General features: G+C 44.2%; 2 protein-coding genes across 17 annotated transcripts in view; one reads left to right on the forward strand and one right to left on the reverse strand.

Annotated features, from left to right (window-relative positions):
• The window catches only part of MAGI2 (membrane associated guanylate kinase, WW and PDZ domain containing 2), a 1,460,538-nt gene that overhangs the window by 1,433,286 nt on the left and 8,291 nt on the right, over positions 1-18,961 (forward strand). The window lies entirely within an intron of this gene.
• Positions 11,525-18,961, reverse strand: part of PHTF2 (putative homeodomain transcription factor 2) — a 202,633-nt gene continuing 195,196 nt past the window's right edge. For 4 of the 5 annotated variants that reach the window (XM_070787220.1, XM_070787218.1, XM_070787217.1 and 1 more), the window contains one exon: positions 11,525-18,864. The gene's annotated coding sequence lies outside the window, so the exon portion shown is untranslated. The remainder of the gene's footprint in view (positions 18,865-18,961) is intronic. The other variant, XM_070787219.1, reaches the window with a different exon arrangement.

Below are 18,961 nucleotides of genomic sequence, written 5' to 3' on the forward strand. Positions count from 1 at the left end.
TCGTTTTTTTGAATGTGCAGTTTTAAGCCAGCTTTTTCACTCTTCTCTTTCACCCTCATGAAGAGGCTTTAGTTCCTCTTCACTTTCTGCCATAAGGGTGGTGTCATCTGCATATCAGAGGTTATTGATATTTCTCCCAGCAGTCTTGATTCCAGCTTATGCTTCATCCAGCCTGACATTTCACATAATGTACTATGCATATAAATTAAATAAGCAGGGTGACAATATACAGCCTTGATGAACTCCTTTCCCTAATTTTGAACCAGTCCATTGTTCCATGTCTGGTTCTAACTGTTGCTTCTTGTCCTGTTTACAAGTTTCTCAGGAGGCAGGTAAGGTGTTCTGGTATTCCCATTTCTTTAAGAATTTTCCACATTTTGCTGTGATCCACACAGTCAAAGGCTTTAGTGTAGTCAGTGAAACAGAAGTAGATGTTTTTTGGAATACTCTTGCTTTTTCTATGATCCAGTGAATGTTGGCAATTTGACCTCAAGTTTCTCTGCCTTTTCTAAATCCAGTTTGTACATCTGGAAGTTCTCAGTTCACATACTTTTGAAGGATTTTGAGCATTATCTTGCTAGAATGTAAAATGAGCACAGTTATATGGTAGTATGAACATTCTTTGGCATTGCCCTACTTTGGGATTGGAATGAAAACTGACCTTTTCCAGTCCTGTGGTCACTGCTGAGTTTTCCAAATTTGCTGGCGTATTGAGTGCAGCACTTTCGCAGCATCATCTTTTAGGATTTGAAATAGCTCAGCTGGAATTCCATCACCTCCACTAGCTTTGTTCATACTAATGCTTCGTAAGGCCCACTTGACTTCACACTCCAGAATGTCTGGCTCTAGGTGAGTGACCACACCATCGTGGTTATCCAGGTCATTATATAAGTCCTTTTTTGTACAGTCCTTCTGTGTATTGTTGCCACCTCTTCTCAATCTCGCTGCTTCTGTTAAGTCCTTGCCATTTCTGTCCTTTATTATGCCCATCTTTGCATGAAATGTTCTCTTGGCATCTCCAATTTTCTTGACGAGATCTCCTACTTTATCCTTTCCTGAAACTTATTGCCTTAAGTATCCATAACTTTGTTTTTGAAAGCTGTGAGTCCATTTCTGTTTTGTAAATAAGTTTATTTATATCTATTATTGTTTAGTCTCTCAGTCTTGTCCACCTCTTTTGTGACCCCATGGACTGTAGCCTGCCAGCCTCCCCTGTCCATGGGATTTCCCAGGCAAGAATACTGGATGGGTTGCCATTTCCTTCTCCAAGGGGTCTTCCCGACCCAGGGCTTGAACTCAGGTCTCCTACATTGCAGGTCACCAGGGACGCCATCTATTATTAGACTCCACCTATAATTTGTATCATATGATATTTTTCTTTCTCTGACTTATTTCACTGAGTATGATCATCTCCAGATACAGCTATGTTGCTATAAATGGCATTATTTCACTGTTTGTATGGCTGAGTAATATTCACTTCCACATATGTACCATATCTTCTTTATCCACCTATCCATGGACACTTTCATTGCTTTTTTGTCCTGGCTGTTGTAAATAGTGCTGGAATCAATGTTGGGGTACATGTGTCATTTTGAATTCTGGTTTTCTCTAAGAATATGCCCAGATATGGTATTTGGGATCATGTGATAGCTCTATTTTTATTTATTTTGTGGAACATCCATACTGTTCTCCATACAGCCTATTCCCAATTTACATTCCCACCAACAGCGTAGGGTGGTACCCTTTCTCCCATGTCCTCCACAGCATTTATTCTTTGTAGACTTTTTGATGATGACTACTCGATTTGTGCCAATGATACCTCACTGTAGTTTTGACTTGCGTTTCTCTAATAGTGAGTAATGTTAAGCATCTTTTCATATGTTAAAAAAAAAATGGTGTGAATACAATTTGTCTTCAAATTATCTTCTTGAAAGCCTGCTTTCTTCTGAATTCTCTTTTGATTACCTACTCCAGTACATTTCTTGAGGGATACTGTCACTGACAGCCCTTCAGGCCTTGTGAATATGTGTGTTAAGTTGCTTTGGTCATGTCCGACTTTTCGTGACCCCATGGACTGTAGCCCACCAGGTTCCTCTGTCCCTGGGATTCTCCAGGCAAGAATACTGGAGTGGGTTGCCACTTGGGAAGTTTCCAAAATCACTGGTTTTAAAGTTGTTTTTTCCCGAAATGGCCACAAGGTGGCAGGGTTTCTTCATGCCCAAATCTGGTTCTTCTGGCAACGGGAGCCTTCATGAAAGGTCTCTTCCTGGTTGTAAATGAGAGGGGAATGTGCCAGAAAAAAAACACCCAAGAGCTGGTGTATTATTATTTCTTCCCCATTACCCTTCTGAAGAAGGCAATGACACCCCACTGCAGTACTCTTGCCTGGAAAATCCCATGGACGGAGAAGCCTGGTGGGCTGCAGTTCATGGGGTAGCTAAGAGTCGGACATGACTGACAGACTTCACTTTCACTTTTCACTTTCATGCACTGGAGAAGGAAATGGCAATCCACTCCAGTGTTCTTGCCTGGAGAATCCCAGGGACGGGGGAGCCTGGTGGAGCCTGCCATCCATGGGGTCGCACAGAGTCCCCATAGACAACTGAAGTAGCAGCAATAGCATTACCCTTCACACCCAGAAAATCCCAACCCATGCAAAAGCACACTACTGAGGGTGCTGTGGTCCAAAGCTCGGGCAACTCTAAAGAAGGAGACTGGAGGTGCAAACCCCAGCGCTAGGACACATGGAGGACAGGTGACTCCTCAAAGGACCTACAGCCCAGAGGGTCCATCATCCTTTGGGTGCACTGACCTTGGCTTAGTTGTCAGATGGCCCGCCTGGTCCTGAGGACTATGGTCCCATGCAGAAGAACCAGGCACTTCAGGTCCAAGAGGGTTCCTTTCCTGGCACATCCTTCCCAGCTCTCTCAGCCTTAGGACAGTCCAGCCTCAGGACCCTAGCCAGCCCAGGCTCCAGGGATGTGCCACCAACACCAAACACCCATGTGTAAGGGGAATATTGTAGGCATTCTTCCTGTTCATATATTTTCATTTCTTTTTTAGTTAATATTGGAGTACAGTTGAATAACAACGTTGCATTTCTTTGGACATGAACCAGATTTATTCGGTTATCCATAGGGGTACATCTACTCTTTTTTAGATTCTTTTCCTAGATGGCATCTTCCAGGGTGTTCAGTGGAGTTCCCTGTGCTGAACAATTCCTCCTTGTACTATGCTTAGTTGCTCAGCCATGTCCAACTCTTTGCAATCCCATGGACTGCAGCCCACCAGCATCCTCTGTTCATGGGATTCTCAAAGCAAGAATACTGGAGTAGATTGCCATGTCCTTCTCCAGGGGATCTTCCCAACCCAGGGATCAAACCCAGGTCCCCCACATTGCAGGTGGAATTTTCACCAGCTGAGCCACCAGGGAAGCCCTTCTTAATTATCTATTTTAGAGGTATCAGTGTTCATATGTTAATCCCAACGTGCTGATTTATCCTTCTTCCCCACTTTTCCTCTTTGGCAACCATAAGTTTCTTTTCTAAGACTCTCAGTATGTTTCTGTTTTGTAAAATCATGTGTTTCTATACATTTTTAGATTCCACCTCAAAGTGGTAGAATCATATATTATTTGTCTTTATCTGACGTCCTTCCAGCAGTATGATAATCTCTAGGTCCGCCAGTGTTGTTGCAAATGGGACTATATTCTTTTTTATGGCTAAGCCACATTCCCTGTCAGAGAAGGCAATGGCACCCCACTCCAGTACTCTTGCCTGGAAAATCCCATGGGCAGAGGAGCCTGGTAGGCTGCAGTCCATGGGGTCGCTAAGAGTCGGACATGACTGAGCGACTTCACTTTCACTTTTCACTTTCATGCATTGGAGGAGGAAATGGCAACCTACTCCAGTGTTCCTGCCTGGAGAATCCCAGGGACGGCGGGGCCTGGTGGGCTGCCGTCTATGGGGTCACACAGAGTTGGACACAACTGAAGTGACTTAGCAGCAGCAGCACATTCCCTGTATATAAGTGCCGCATCTTCTTTATGATTTCAACTGCTGATAGAAAGTTTGGTGGCTTTAGGTCTTGGTTAATGAAGGTAGTGTTGCAGTGACCTTGGGAGTCGTCTGTCTTCTGCCTTAGGGTTTTTCTTAGGTGTTTGCCCAGTGATGGGATTGAGGGTCCTGTGGTAGCTCTCGTCTCAGTTTTAAAGGAACCTCCACTCCATGGTGTCCTTCATAGAGGCTCTTACCAGGTTACGTTCCCAGCCACAGCACAGAAGAGTTCTTTCTCCACACCCTCCCCAACATTTACTGCTTGTAGACCTTTCTGTGATGACTGCTTGGACTGATGCAGGTTGGTACCTTATTGTAGTTCTCATTTACATGTCTCCATTCATGAGCGATGCTGAGCATCTTTCCATGTCCTTCACTTAGGGAAAAAAAATTTTTTTTTTTTTTTTTTTTGAGGAAAATTGAAATGGCTTCTCTCTTGAAATGGGTTTCCTGAAAGTTGACTGTGTTTCGAATTTTCTTTCAATTACCTACCACAGCACATTTCTTGAGGGCAATTTTCATTAAGAACCAGCAGGCCTTGTGAATGCCATTCCCCTGCTGCTGCTACTGCTAAGTCACTTCAGTCGTGTCCAACTCTGTGTGACCCCATAGACGGCAGCCCACCAGGCTCCCTGTCCCTGGGATTCTCTAGGCAAGAACACTGGAGTGGGTTGCCATTGCCTTCTCCAATGCATGAAAGTGAAAAGTGAAAGGGAAGTCGCTGTCGTGTCCGACTCTTAGCGACCCCATGGACTGCAGCCTACCAGGCTCCTCCATCCATGGGATTTTCCAGGCAAGAGTACTGGAGTGGGGTGCCATCGCCTTCTCCAGCCATTCCCCTAAACACTGGTTTTAAAGTGGCAGTTATAGGAAATGGCCACCAGGTGGCAGAATTTCACTTTCCCCCCAACTGGTTACAGGGGCAAAGGGCAGATGAGGGAAAGGCCTGCTCCTAGGTTGTAAATGAGAGCCGAATGTGCCAGAAAACACACACCCATGACTTCTGTCTCACCACTTCCACCCTCTTACACTCTGTCCCCCAAAAAATATCCCAGTCCCTACAAAAACCCTGTGATGAGAATGCTACCAAAAAGGCTAGGGGTAGGAACCCTAGCACCAGGAGACATGGAGACCAGGTTACTCCTCAAAGTCTTAAAACCAGAGGGTCCATCATCCTTTGGGTGCGGTAGGCCTGGCTAAGTTGTCAGATAGCCCACCTGGATCTTCAGACTGTGGTCCCATGCAAAGGGACAAGACACCATGGGTTCAAGGGTGTTCCTTTGCTGGCACCTTGTGACTATTCCCTCAACTTTAAGACAGTCTGGTCTTAGAATGCTAACCAACTCAGGCTCCACAGAGGTCCCACTAGCCCAGATCACCCAGGCACGAGGGGAATATAGCAGGCATCCTTCCGGTTTATATTTTCCTTTCGTTTTTGTATTTATTGGAATACACCTGATTAACAATGTTGTGTTTGTTTTTGGTGCCAAGCAGCTCAATTCAGTTTTACAGATGGATGCATCTGCTCACTTCTGGCCTCTCTTCCCAGATAGTTTCTTCCCGAGTGTTGAATCGAGTTCCCTGTGCTGGACAGGAGGTCCTTGTTGATTATCTATTACAGTATCGGTGTTCATATGTTTATCCCACTTGCTAATTTATCCCTCTCCAGCACCCTTCCCCTCCGGTCACCTTAAGTTTCTGAGTGTGTTTCTATTTTGTAAATTTGTGTATTTCTATACATCTGTGGATTCCACTCCAAAGTGGTATCATATGCTGTCTTTAACCTGCTTCCCATAGTATGCTCATCTCCAGATCCATGTATGTGTAGGAAGTGACATTACTTTATTCTTTTTCTTGTCTGAGCAATATCCCCCTGGATACATGTACTACATCATCTTCATCCATTCCTTTGGTGGACGGTGTGGTGGCTTTCAGGTCTTGACTATTGAAGGTAGTGTTGCGATGACATTGGAGTACATGTGTCTTTTGACTTAGGATTTTCCTCAGGTGTATCCCCAGGAGTAGAATTGTGGATCATGTGGTAGCTCTCATTTCGTTTTCTAAGCAACCTCCATAGTATTCTTCGTAGTGGCTATTACCAGGTTACATTCCCACCCAGAGCATAGGAGAGTTCTTTTTCTCCACACCCTCCCCAGCATTTATTACTTGTAGACTTTTCTTGCATGGCCGCTTGGACTGGTGCAAGGTGGTTCCTCATAGTTTCGATTTATATTTCTCTGATAATAAGCAATGTTGAGCTTCTTTCCATGGCCTTTTTACATTAAAAAACAAAACAAAATATTTTTGAGAAAAATTGAAATGGCTTCTCTCTTGAAATGGGTTTCTTGAAAGTTGGCTGTGTTTTGAATTTCTTTCCATTACCTACCTCAGCACATTTCTTGAGGGGAGTTTTCATTAGTAGCCTTGTGAATGCAGTTCCCCTAAGCACTGATTTTACAGCTGTAGTTATGGGGAATGGCAACGAGGCAGCGGGATTTCTTCCTCCTCACCTCTGGTTGCTCTGGCAAGGGGGAGATGAGGGAAAGTCTTGGGTTATAGGTGAGAGCAATATGTGCCAACAGCCACACCCAGGGCTTCTGTCTCACCATTTCTACCCCCTTACCCTTCCTCCCGGGCAAATCCAAAGCCCTGCAAATGTGCCGTGGTGAGAGGGCTGTCATCTATAGGCAGGATAGCAGTAAGGAGCGAGGCTGCAGGTGGGAACCCCAGCCCCAGGAGATGTGGAGACCAGGTGACTCCTCAAAGGACCTGCAACCTAGAGGCTCCATCATCCTTTGGGTGCACTAGGCCTGGCTTTGATGTCAGATCACCTGCCTGGATATGGGGACTGTGGTCCCATGAGGAGGGACCAGGCACTATGAGTCTAAGGCAGTTCCTTTCCTGGCACCTCATGCCCTCTCCCTCAGCCTTAGGACAGTCCAGGCTTAAGACCCAACCCAGCTGAGCCAGAGGTAGGTACCCCGGCCACCCAGGCATGAGGGGAATGTCCTAGGTATCCTTCCTATTTATATTTTCAGTTCACATTCTATTTCTGTTGGAACACAGTTGATAAACAGTGTTGTATTTGTTTTTGGTGTCAAGCAGCTCAATTCAGTTACACACAGGGCCACGTCTACTCATTCCCGCCTTCATTTCCCACACAGCACCTTGCAGAGTGCTGAGTGGAGTTCCCTGTGCGGACAGAAGGTGCTTGTTGATCATCTATTAAACGTATCCGTGTTCATATATTAATCCCATGTATTAATTTTTCCCTCTTTCCCACCTTTCCTCTTTGGTAAATATAGTTTTCTAAGTCTCTGAGGATGTGTCTGTTTTCAATTAGGGTGTATCTATCCATTTTTTGATTCCACCTGAACATGATGTATATACTATCTGTCTTTATCTAACCGACGTCCCACAGTATGATCATCTCCAAGTCCACCTGAGTTGTTACAAGTGGCATTATTTTTTCTTTTTTATGGCTTAGTGATGTTCCCTTGTATAAATGCACCACATCGTCTTTATGCCTTCATCTGCTGATGGACAGTTTGTTGGCTTCTTGGCGACTGAAGGTATTACTGCAGTGACGTTTGGGTGGGTGCTTTGGGTTTTCTTCAAGTATATTCCCAAGAGTTGGACTGCTGATCCCACAGGATCAGCCCACTGCTGATCCTGTGGGCACTGTAATTTCATTTTTAAGGAACCTCCACAATGTTCTCTGTAGTGACTCTTTACCAGGTACCATCCCCACCCACAGCTTAGGAGAATCCTTTTTTTTCTAGGTCCTCTGCAACACTTACTGCTTGTAGACATTTTGATGATGGCCCCTCAGACTAGTGCTAGGTTTTACCTTATTATAGTTTTGATTTACATTTTTATGATAAGTGATGTGAAGCATCTTTCTATGTCCTTTACAGGGGAAAATAAAAAGTAAAATGTTTTTGAGTCACAATTTGAGTAAAACTGAAATGGCCTCTCTCTTGAAATGGGCTTCTTAAATTAACGGCCTTATTTTGAATTTTCTTTTGAATACCTACCACAGCACGTTTCTTCAGGGCAGGCTATTATTCACCTGAGGGGCCTTGTGAACCGAAAGTTCACTGTTTTACATCTGGGTATTTGCTTTTTCAGTTCACTTTTCTATCCATTTTTGTTTCCACCGCAACCTGGTATCACATGCTGTCTGTCTTTCTTGATCGGACCTGCTTCCCATAGTATGATCATCTCCAAATCCACCAAGTGGATTGGAGGAGCCAAGTGTTCTTCCAAGTGACATAACTTTATTCCTTTTTTCATGGTAGGCAATATTCCTTTGTATACATGTACCACATCTTCATGCACTCATCTGCTAATGGACAGTTTGGTGGCTTCCATGTCTTGGCCATTCAAAGTAGTGTTGCAATGGCATTGAGGTTCATGTGTCTTTCACCTTAGAGAGTTCATCAGGTATATGCCCAGGAGTGGGATTACAGATCATGTGGTAGCTCTCGTTTCATTTTTAAAGGAACCTCCATCGTGTCATTTGCAATGGCTCTTACCAGGTTACATTCCCACCCAGAGCATACTAGAGATCTTTTTCACCATGCTGTCCCCAAAATCAGTGCTAGTAGGCTTTTTTTTTTTTTCACACACACACACACAAAACCACGACTAAGCACACTGGGCTTTTGCCTTTTCTCTTACTGACTTGTAGGAGTTCTTTATATATTCTGGACATTAATCCCTTTTAATTGTCCATTTTTTAATATAAATTTATTTAATTGGAGGTTAATGAATGATGGCTTCTGATAAATCCTTGTAGTTGTGATTTACACTTCTCTGATAATGAGTGATGTTGAACATCTTTCCTGTCCTTTTATAAAAACAAAAGCATTATTGAGTAACACTGAAATGGCTTCTCTTTGGAAATGGACTTCTTAAAGATGTATTTTTTGAATTTTCTTTCCATTTACCTACAAAGCACATATCTTGAGGGCTGTTTTCATTAATAACCACACAGTGGTTGTGAATGCGTGGCCGAAAGACTGGTTTTAAAGTTGTAGTTTAGGGAAACGACCACGTGGTGGCAGGATTTCTTTTCCCCCACCTCTGGTTACTATTCTGGTAATGCGGAGAAGGCGATGGCACCCCACTCCAGTACTCTTGCCTGGAAAATCCCATGGAGGGAGGAGCCTGGTGGGCTGCAGTCCATGGGGTCGCGAAGAGTCGGACACGACTGAGTGACTTCCCTTTCACTTTTCACTTTCATGCATTGGAGAAAGCAATGGCAACCCACTCCAGTGTTCTTGCCTAGAGAATCCCAGGGACGGGGGAGCCTGGTGGGCTGCAGTCTATGGGGTCGCACAGAGTCGAACCCGACTGAAGCGACTTAGCAGCAGCAGCAAGGCGGAGATGAGGGAAAGTCCTGCTGTGGGTTCTAAATGAGAACAGAATGTGGCAGAACCCACGCCCAGGGCTTCTGCCTCACCACTTCCACCCCCTTACCCTTCACCCAGGAACAAACCCCAGCCTCTACAGAAGTGCTGTGATGAGGGTGCTGTGGTCTCTAGGTGGGGTCACTCTAAGGAAGGAGGCTGGAGGTGGAAACCCCAGCACTAGGAGACATGGAGACCTGGTGACTCCTCCAAGTCTCACAACTCACAGGGTCCATCATCCTTTGGGTGCACTAGGCTTGGCTGAGTTGTCCCATAGCCCATGTGGATCTGAGACAGTGGTCTCATAAGAGGGACCAGGCACTCCAGGTCAAAGAGTTCCTTTCCTGGCACATCCTTCCCAGCTCCTTCAGCCTTAAGACAGTCCAACCTAGAACCCTATCCGGCTCAGGCTCCAGGGACATCCCACCAGCCCTGAACACCCAGGCAAGAGGTGAATATAATAGGCATCGTTGCTTTTAGCATTTTCATTTAATATTCAGTATCTATTTGAGTATGGTGATTTATAATGTGTTTGTTTTAGGTGTCACACAGCTTGACTTAGTTACACATAGGCATACATCTACTCATTTTCAGACCCTCCCAGACAGCTTCTTCCCGAGTGTTGAGTAGAGTCCCCTCTACTGGACAGTAGGACCTTGTTGAGTATCTATTACAGAAATCAGTGTTCATGTATTAATCCCACGTGCTAATTTTTTCTTCTCCTGCACCTTTCCCCTCTGGTAACCTTAAGTTTTTTCTGTCTCTGAGGGTTTCTCTGTTTTGTAAATTCATATATTTCTATCCAATTTGAGATTGCACCTCAACGTAATATCATAAGCTTTCTGTCTTTCTCTATCTAACCTGTGTCCCATAGTATGATCATCTCCAGGCCCACTTATGTTATAGGCAGTGACATCACTGCATTCCTTTTCTTGTCTGAACTGTATTCCCTTGTGTTAATATATGTGTACCACATCGTCTGTATGCGTTCATTTGCTGATGGACAGTCTGGTGGCTTCCATGTCATGACTGTTTAAAGTAGTTTTGCAATTATATTGGGGTACATGTGTCTTTAGCCTTAGGGTTTTTGTCATATATATGCCCTGGAGTGGAATTGTGGATTATGTGGTAGCTATCACTTTGTTTTTTAAGGAACATCCATGGTATCCTTCATAACAGCTCCTGCCACCCACAGCATACGAGTATTCCTTTTTAGCATGTGATCCTTAAAATTTACTGCTTGTAAGCTTTTCTACGATGGTCACTCAGACTGGTGCAAGGTGGTACCTCATTTTACTTTTGATTTATATTTCTCTGATATTGAGCAGTGTTGAGCATCTTTCCGTGTCTTTTTTTTTTTAAGGAAATTTGAAATAGCTTCTCTCTTGAAAAGAGCTTCTTGAAAGTGGCTGTGTTTTGAATCTTCTTTTGATTACTTACCACAGCACATTTCTTGAGGGAAGATTTCATAGCACTGATTTTATAGTTGTGGTAATCATAAATGGCCACGAGGCAGCAGGATTTCTTTTTCCCCAGCTCTGGTTACTCAGGCAAGGGGGAAATGAGGGAAAGTCTGCGGTTATAAAATGAGAGCTGAATGTGCCAGAACACATACCCAGGGCTTGTCTCCCCACTTGCATCCCCTTACCCTTCATGCAGGAATAAATCCCTACCTCTACAAAAGTGCGGTGCTGAGGGAGCTTTCATCTATATGTGGGGTGATTCTAAGGAAGGAGACTGGAGTGGGAACCGCAGCATCAGGAGACAGAGAGACCAGGTGACTCCTCAAAGTCTTGCAACCCACAGGGTCCATAATCCTTTGGGTGCACTAGACTTGACTTTGCTGTCAGATGCCCCACCTGGATCTGGGGGCTGTGGGCCCATGCAGACTGACTAGGCAGTGCAGGTCTAAGGGTTCCTGTCCTGCCTCATCCTTCTCAGCTTCCTCAGCCTTAGGACAGTCCAGCCTTAGGACCCTAGCTGCTCAGGCTCCAGGGATGTCCCACCAGTACCAAACACCCAAGCCTGAGGGGAATATAGTAGACATCATTCCTGTTTATAGTTTTGTATCATTTTTATTTCTATTGGAACAGAGATAATAAACAATGTTGCTTTGCTTTTCCCCATCAAGCACATGCATTGTTATACATAGGAATGCATCTACTGGTTTTTGCCCCACTTCCCAGATAGCTTTCTCCAGTGTGCTGACTAGCATTCCCTGTACAGAACAACAGGTCTTTGTTGATTATCTCTACAGATGCCAGTTTTCATGTAATAATCGCACATGCTGATTCATCCCTGTCCAGTATTTTCCCTCTCCAGTAACCATAGGTTTCTTTTCTAAGCCTCTGAGTGTATTTCTGTTTGGTCAGTTCATGTATTTCTATCCATTTTTAGGTTGCACCCCAGCGGGATATGTATGCTATCTTTTTCTCTGTGTAACCTGCTACCCATGATATGATCATCTCCGAGTCCATCTATGTTGCTGAAAGTAGCATTAATTTATTCTATCTTATGGCTGCCCAATATTCCCTTGTATACATGCACCACCTCTTCCTTATGCATTCGCTGCTGATGGACAGGTCGTGTCTGTTGAAAGTAGTGTTGAAATGACATTACGGTGCATGTTTCTTTTCCCTTAGGGTTTTGTCGGGTATGTATCCAGAGGTGAGATTGCAGATCATGTGGTAGCGTTTACTTCATTTTTTAAGGAACCTCCATAGTGTCCTTCCTAGTGGCTCTTACCAGGTTACATTCCCACCCACAGTGCAGGAGAGTTCATTCCTCCACACCTTTCCCAGCATTTACTGCTGTAGACTTTGACGATGCCTGCTCTAATTGGTGCAAGGATGTACCTCATTTTAATTTTGATTTACATTTCTCTGATAATGAGGGATGTTGACCATCTTTCCAAGTTCAGATCAGATCAGTCACTCAGTCGTGTCTGACTCTTTGCGACCCCATAAATCGCAGCACGCCAGGCCTCCCTGTCCATCACCAACTCCCGGAGTTCACTCAAACTCACGTCATTGAGTCAGTGATGCCATCCAGCCATCTCATCCTCTGTCATCCCCTTCTCCTCCTGCCCCCAATCCCTCCCAGCATCAGAGTCTTTTCCAATGAGTCAACTCTTCATGTGAGGTGGCCAAAGTACTGGAGTTTCAGCTTTAGCATCATTCCTTCCTAAGAAATCCCAGGGCTGATCTCCTTCAGAATGGACTGGTTGGATCTCCTGGTAGTCCAAGGGACTCTAAAGATTCTTTTCCAACACCACAGTTCAAAAGCATCAATTCTTCGGCACTCAGCTTTCTTCACAGTCTAACTTTCACATCCATACATGACCACAGGAAAAACCATAGCCTTGACTAGACGGACCTTTGTTGGCAAAGTAAGGTCTCTGCTTTTGAATATGCTATCTAGGTTGGTCATAACTTTCCTTCCAAGGAGTAAGCATCTTTCAATTTCATGGCTGCAATCACCATCTGCCGTGATTTTGGAGCCAAAAAAAAAAAAAGGTCTGACACTCTTTCCCCTGTTTCCCCATCTATTTCTTATGAAGTGATGGAACCAGATGCCATGATCTTCATTTTATAAATGTTGAGCTTTAAGCCAACTTTTTCACTGTCCTCTTTCACTTTCATCAAGAGGCTTTTTAGTTCCTCTTCACTTGCTGCCATAAAGGTGGTGTCATCTGCATATCTGAGGTTATTGATATTTCTTCCGGCAATCTTGATTCCAGCTTGTACTTCTTCCAGCCCAGCATTTCTCATGATGTACTCTGCATATAAGTTAAATAAGCAGGGTGACAATATCCAGCCTTGACATACTTCTTTTCCTATTTGGAACCAGTCTGTTGTTCCATGTCCAGTTCTGTTGCTTCCTGACCTACATATAGGTTTCTCAAGAGGCAGATCAGGTGGTCTGGTATTCCCATCTCTTTCAGAATTTTCCACAGTTTATTGTCATCCACACAGTCAAAGGCTTTGGTATAGTCAATAAAGCAGATATAGATGTTTTTCTGGAACTCTCTTGCTTTTTCGATGATCCAGCAGATGTTGGCAATTTGGTCTCTGGTTCCTCTGCCTTTTCTAAAACCAGCTTGAACACCTAGAAGTTCACGGTTCACATACTGCTGAAGCCTGGCTTGGAGAATTTTGAGCATTACTTTACTAGCGTGTGAGATGAGTGCAACTGTGCGGTAGTTTGAGCATTCTTTGGCATTGCCTTTCTTTGGGATTGGAATGAAAACTGACCTTTTCCAGTCCTGTGGCCACTGCTGAGTTTTCCACATTTGCTGGCATATTGAGTGCAGCACTTCCACAGCATCATCTTTCAGGATTTGAAATAGCTCAACTGGAATTCCATCGCCTCCACTAGCTTTGTTTGTAGTGATGCTTTCCAAGGCCCACTTGATTTCACATTCCAGGATGTCTGGCTCTAGGTGAGTGATCACACCATCGTGATTCTCTGGGTCGTGAAGATATTTATTGTACAGTTCTTCTGTGTATTCTTGCCACCTCTTCTTAATATCTTCTGCTTCTGTTAGGTGTTGACCATCTTTCCTAGTTTACATTAAAAAAAAATGAGTAAATTTGAAATGACTTTTCTCCTGAAATGAGCGTATTGCAAGTTGGCCTTTTAAAAAAATATTTTTCAAGTATGACTTTACAGTTCTTGAGGTCCTTTTTTTTTTTTTTTTTTAATGAACCTAATAACCTTAAGAGTGCGATTCCCCAAAGCACTGATTTTAAGTTGTAGTTTAGGAAATAGCCACAAGGTGGCAGGAGTCCATCTTCTCCACCTTTGGTAACCAGGGTGAGGGGATGATTGGGGGCAGTCCTGCTCTTAGGTTGTAAAGGAGGGCAGAATGTGCCAGAACACAGACCCAGGGCTGTGTCTCACCACTTCCATCCCCTTACCTTTCAATGTGGGAAAAATCCCAACCCCTGCAAAAGCGCTGTGTTGGGAGCTATTCTCTATACATGGAGTGTCTGTAAGGAAGGAGACTGGAGGTGGGAACCCCAGCACCAGGGGACATGGAGACCAGGTGACTCCTCAAAGTCCTGGCAACCTGAGGGTCCATCATCCTTTGAGTGCACTATGCTTGGCTTTGCTGTTAAAGGGCCTGATGTGATCTGGGGACTGTGGTCCCACATGGAGGGACCAGGCACCATGGGCCCAAGGGGCTTCCTTTCCTGGCAGATCCTTTCCATCCCCCTCAGTTGAGCTTTTCAACTCAATCTGGTTCAGGCTCTAGGGATGGTACCCCCAGCCCTGACCACACAGGCAAGAGGTGACTATAGTAGGCATTATTCCTTTTCATGATATCTTCATTTTAGTTTCTAATGCAGTACAGTTCATTTACAAAGTTGCATTTGTTTTGGCATCAATTCAGTTACAGATAGGAGTACATCTACTTGTTTTTGGACTCTAGTCCCAGATAGCTTCTTCCAGAGTGTTGAGTAGAGTTCCCTATGTTGGACAGTAGGGCCTTGTTGACTTAGAAATATCAGAAAAGAAAGGGAAGTTGCTCAGTCGTGTTCACTTCTTTGTGACCCCCATGGACTGTAGCCTGCCAGGCTTCCCTGTCCATGGGATTTTCCAGGCAAGAATACTGGAGTGGGTTGCTATTTCCTTCTCCAAGGGATCTTCCTGACCCAGGGATCGAACCCGGGTCTCTCGCACTGCAGGCAGACTCTTCACCATCTGAGCCACCAGGGAAGCCCAAAAAATACGTTACATGTTAATCCCAAAGTGCTAATTTACTTCTCTTCTGCACATTTCCTCTTGGTAACAATAAATTTCTTTTCTAAGCCTCTGAGCATGTTTCTCTGTTGTCAGTTTGTGTATTTCTATCCATGTTTAGATTACACTTCAAACTAATATCATGCAGTGTCTATTTCTGTCTATCTCACCTGGTTCCATAGTATGGGCATCTCCAGTGCCAACACTGGAGATATAGCTGTAGTTCTGGGAAATGACCACTGGGCAGCAGGATTTCTTCCTCCCCACCTCTGGTTACTCAGGCAGGGAAAGTCTGCAGTTGTAAATGAGAGTTGAATGTGCCAGAACACACATCCAGGGCTTCTGTCTCACCATTTTCACCCCTATACCCTTCACCCAGGAGCAAATCCCAACACCTACAAAAGCACTGTGGTGAGGGAACTGTGTCTGTAGGCAGTGTGACTCTAAGGAAGGAGGCTGGAGGTGGGAACCCCAGCACCAGGAGATGTGGAGACCCAGTGACTCCTCAAAGTCTTGCAACCGACAGGGTCCATCACCTTTGGGTGCACTAGACCTGGCTCTGCTGTCAGATGCCCCGCCTGGGTCTGGGGCCTGTGAGCCTATGCAGAGGAACCAGGCAGTGCAGATCTAAGAGTTCCTTTCCTGCCCCATCCTGCTCGCTCCCTCAGCCTTAGGACAGTCCAGCTTTAGGACCCTGGATGCTCAGGGTCCAGGGATGTCCCACCAGCTCTGTTCACCCAGGTGTGAGAATATACTAGGCATCATTCCTGTTTATATTTTTATTTCATTTTTATTTCTACTGAAATAGTTGATAAACTTGGGTTTGTTTTCCTTGTCAAGCAGCTTGACTCAATTATACATAAGGCTGTGTATACTCATTTTAGGCCACTTTTCCCAGATAGCTTATTCCAGATTGTTGAGTGAGTACCCTGTGCTGGACAGTAGGTCCTTGCTCAGTACCTCTACAGGTATGCTAATCCCAAAGTGCTAATATATCCCTCTCTTGCACCTTTCTTTAGTAACCAAAAGTTTTTTATGTCTGTGTATTTTTGTTAATTTGTGTATTCCTATCCATTTTGGTTCCACCTCAACCTGGTATCATATGCTCTTTCTCTGTGTGACCTGTTACCCACAGTACAATCATCTCCAAATCCAGCGGTGGGGTCCCAAGTGGCATTACTTTATGACTGAGCAGTATTCCATTGTATACGTGTACCACATCCTTATTCACTCATCTGCTAATAGTTTGGTGGCTTCCAGGTCTTTGCTATTGAAAGTAGTGTTGCAATGACGTTGGGAGGCATGTACTTTTACCTTACTGTTTTCTTGAGTACATTCCCAGGTGTGGGATTGTGGATCATGTGATAGCTTTGCTTTTTAGGAATCTTAATGTGCTATGCTTAGTCATTCAGTCATGTCTGACTCTTTGAGACCCTGTGGACTGTAGCCCGCCAGGCTCCTCTGTCCATGGGTATTGTCCAGGCAAGAATACTGGAGTGGGTTGCTATGCCCTCCTTCAGGGGATCTCCAGGGATCTAACCTCGGTCTTTCACATTGCAGGCAGATTCTTTCCCATCTGAGCCACCACAGTGGCCCTCATAATGGCTCTTACCAGATTACATACATTCTCACCCACAGTGTAGGAGAGTTCTTTTTCCATGCCCTCCTCCACATTTATTGCATACAGACATTTTAGTGAAGGCCATTCTGCTTATGGGAAGTGGTACCTTGTAGTTTTGTTTTGCATTTCTGTGATAGTAAGTGGTATTAAACATACTTTCATGTCCTTTTTGGCCATCTGTATATCTTCTTTGGAGAATGTCTATTTAGATATCTACACATTTCAATTTTTCTTCATATTGAGCTGCATGATCTGTTTATTTGGGTTCAAACTATGAATGTTATGGCTGACACATATATAAACGTTCACATGTATATTCTTCTATGTGATCATCCATACTTCTGTGATGGAAGCGGAGCAAACACTCCCTAATTCTCAATTGTCATTTTCTGTTGAGAAACTGAAGCTGGAAAGGGTTACGTAACCTGCCCGAGTTCACTGCCCCCCACAAGTGTTTGCTTAAAGTGAAATGAAAGTGAAAGTCGCTCAGTCGTGTCCGACTCTTTGCAACCCCATGGACTATACAGTCCATGGAATTCTTCAGGCCAGAATACTGGAGTGGGTAGCATTTCCCTTCTCCAGGGCATCTTTCCAACCCAGGGATCGAACCCAGGTCTCCCGCATTGCAGGTCTTTACCAGCTGAGCCACAAGTGTTTGGGCTAGGAGGGCTCAAAGCCTGGCTGCTCTGGATACTCTTCTCTCCACAAGATGCTGACTGACTGACTTTAAGATAAATGGGGTCACTTCCTACTTAGCAGAGCACTGAGGCTCTAGGTCAGCAGCCATCCCAGGCAGAATTCTGGAAGGTGAAGTCTGTCCTTCCCACGTGTGCTAGACATCGCCACCTGTTTCTCTTCTGTCCGTTATCTCCTGTCTCTGAAGCCTAACTCCTGGCTACTACCACTCAGAAAAAAGCCTATTGCACAAATCTTCCTTGACTGTTTGCTCTTCCCATCCCTAATGCGCAGTGGTTTTCAGATTCCGTTAGAGCTTCCATGTTCCTGAGAAATGGCCAGAGGAGCCATTGCAGGTGGGCTTGGGGTTGAATGGGAGAGACTGTGGCTCCACTCAGCCAACCAAGGATGTCCGGCTTTTATCTCTTTTACATATTGCACTTTTAAGATTTTAATTTAGAAGAATACATTGCTTTCTAAAACATGTGTGGGATAAATAAACCGACATGTTTCTCTTCTATCTTGTAATGTTGATAATTTACTAATTAAGACTGGTCTGTGGGCATCCCCACACCCCTAGTTTAATCTGGATTATCACGATGTACCTTGCTTAAAAAAAAAAAAAAACCTGAATTTCAAAATCTGTTCTCCATGATACCCCTCTGATGGGTTATACCGGGACGGGGACTCTCTTTAGCGCTCGGGACACACTTGGCTGTCATCTGCAGACCTTGACTGTCTTCTTCAGCTTACTCCAGTGCAACGTCTAAATAAGCTCTTCTTCCATGTGTTTCCTGATGTGGAAAAAGTTGTTAGGAAGCACAAAAGTACCGGAAGCACTAAAATCTAGTAACACTTGGGGCTTGGGCTCTGGAATTTTATGTAGTCAGTCATCTTGATTCTTACTAGCTGAGCGGTCTGGGCAAATTGCTTAACTAAGCCTCAGTTTTCTCATCTGTGAAATGGGGATGACAGCACCATTTCTTAAGAGCTGGTGTGAGGATTAAAAGAGAATACATGTGACATGGCACAGTAGCTGGTATGATACTTAGGACACAGTAAACCGTAGACCCACTGTTAATAGCCCACCTTGCACCGAGATTTGCCCTCAAGCATGGAAGTCAATTTTGCCATGGCTTTACTACTGCTGCATCTTTGATAATGCTTGCAAAAGAGTATAGATGTGAAACATCGTAAACAAATATAAACATTAATAACTTTAAAAACTGTGACTATAACACCTAGTTTACACTCTCTGATACTAAAGGTGAAACAAATACTTACTTGAAGGTTATTAACAGTGCCTCCAGACTGGAAACGCTGCTTCAGAAAGAGCAGAATCAAATACTTTTTCCTGAAAATTTTTTAAATGCACATTTTTATTTATATTTTGTTATAAAAAAACAATCTTCATGATGGTAGAACAAATCCAAATGAGCCATTTGGTTTGA

Source organism: Bos indicus, chromosome 4, assembly GCF_029378745.1.
Source record: "Bos indicus isolate NIAB-ARS_2022 breed Sahiwal x Tharparkar chromosome 4, NIAB-ARS_B.indTharparkar_mat_pri_1.0, whole genome shotgun sequence".
Classification (NCBI taxonomy): Eukaryota; Metazoa; Chordata; class Mammalia; order Artiodactyla; family Bovidae; genus Bos; species Bos indicus.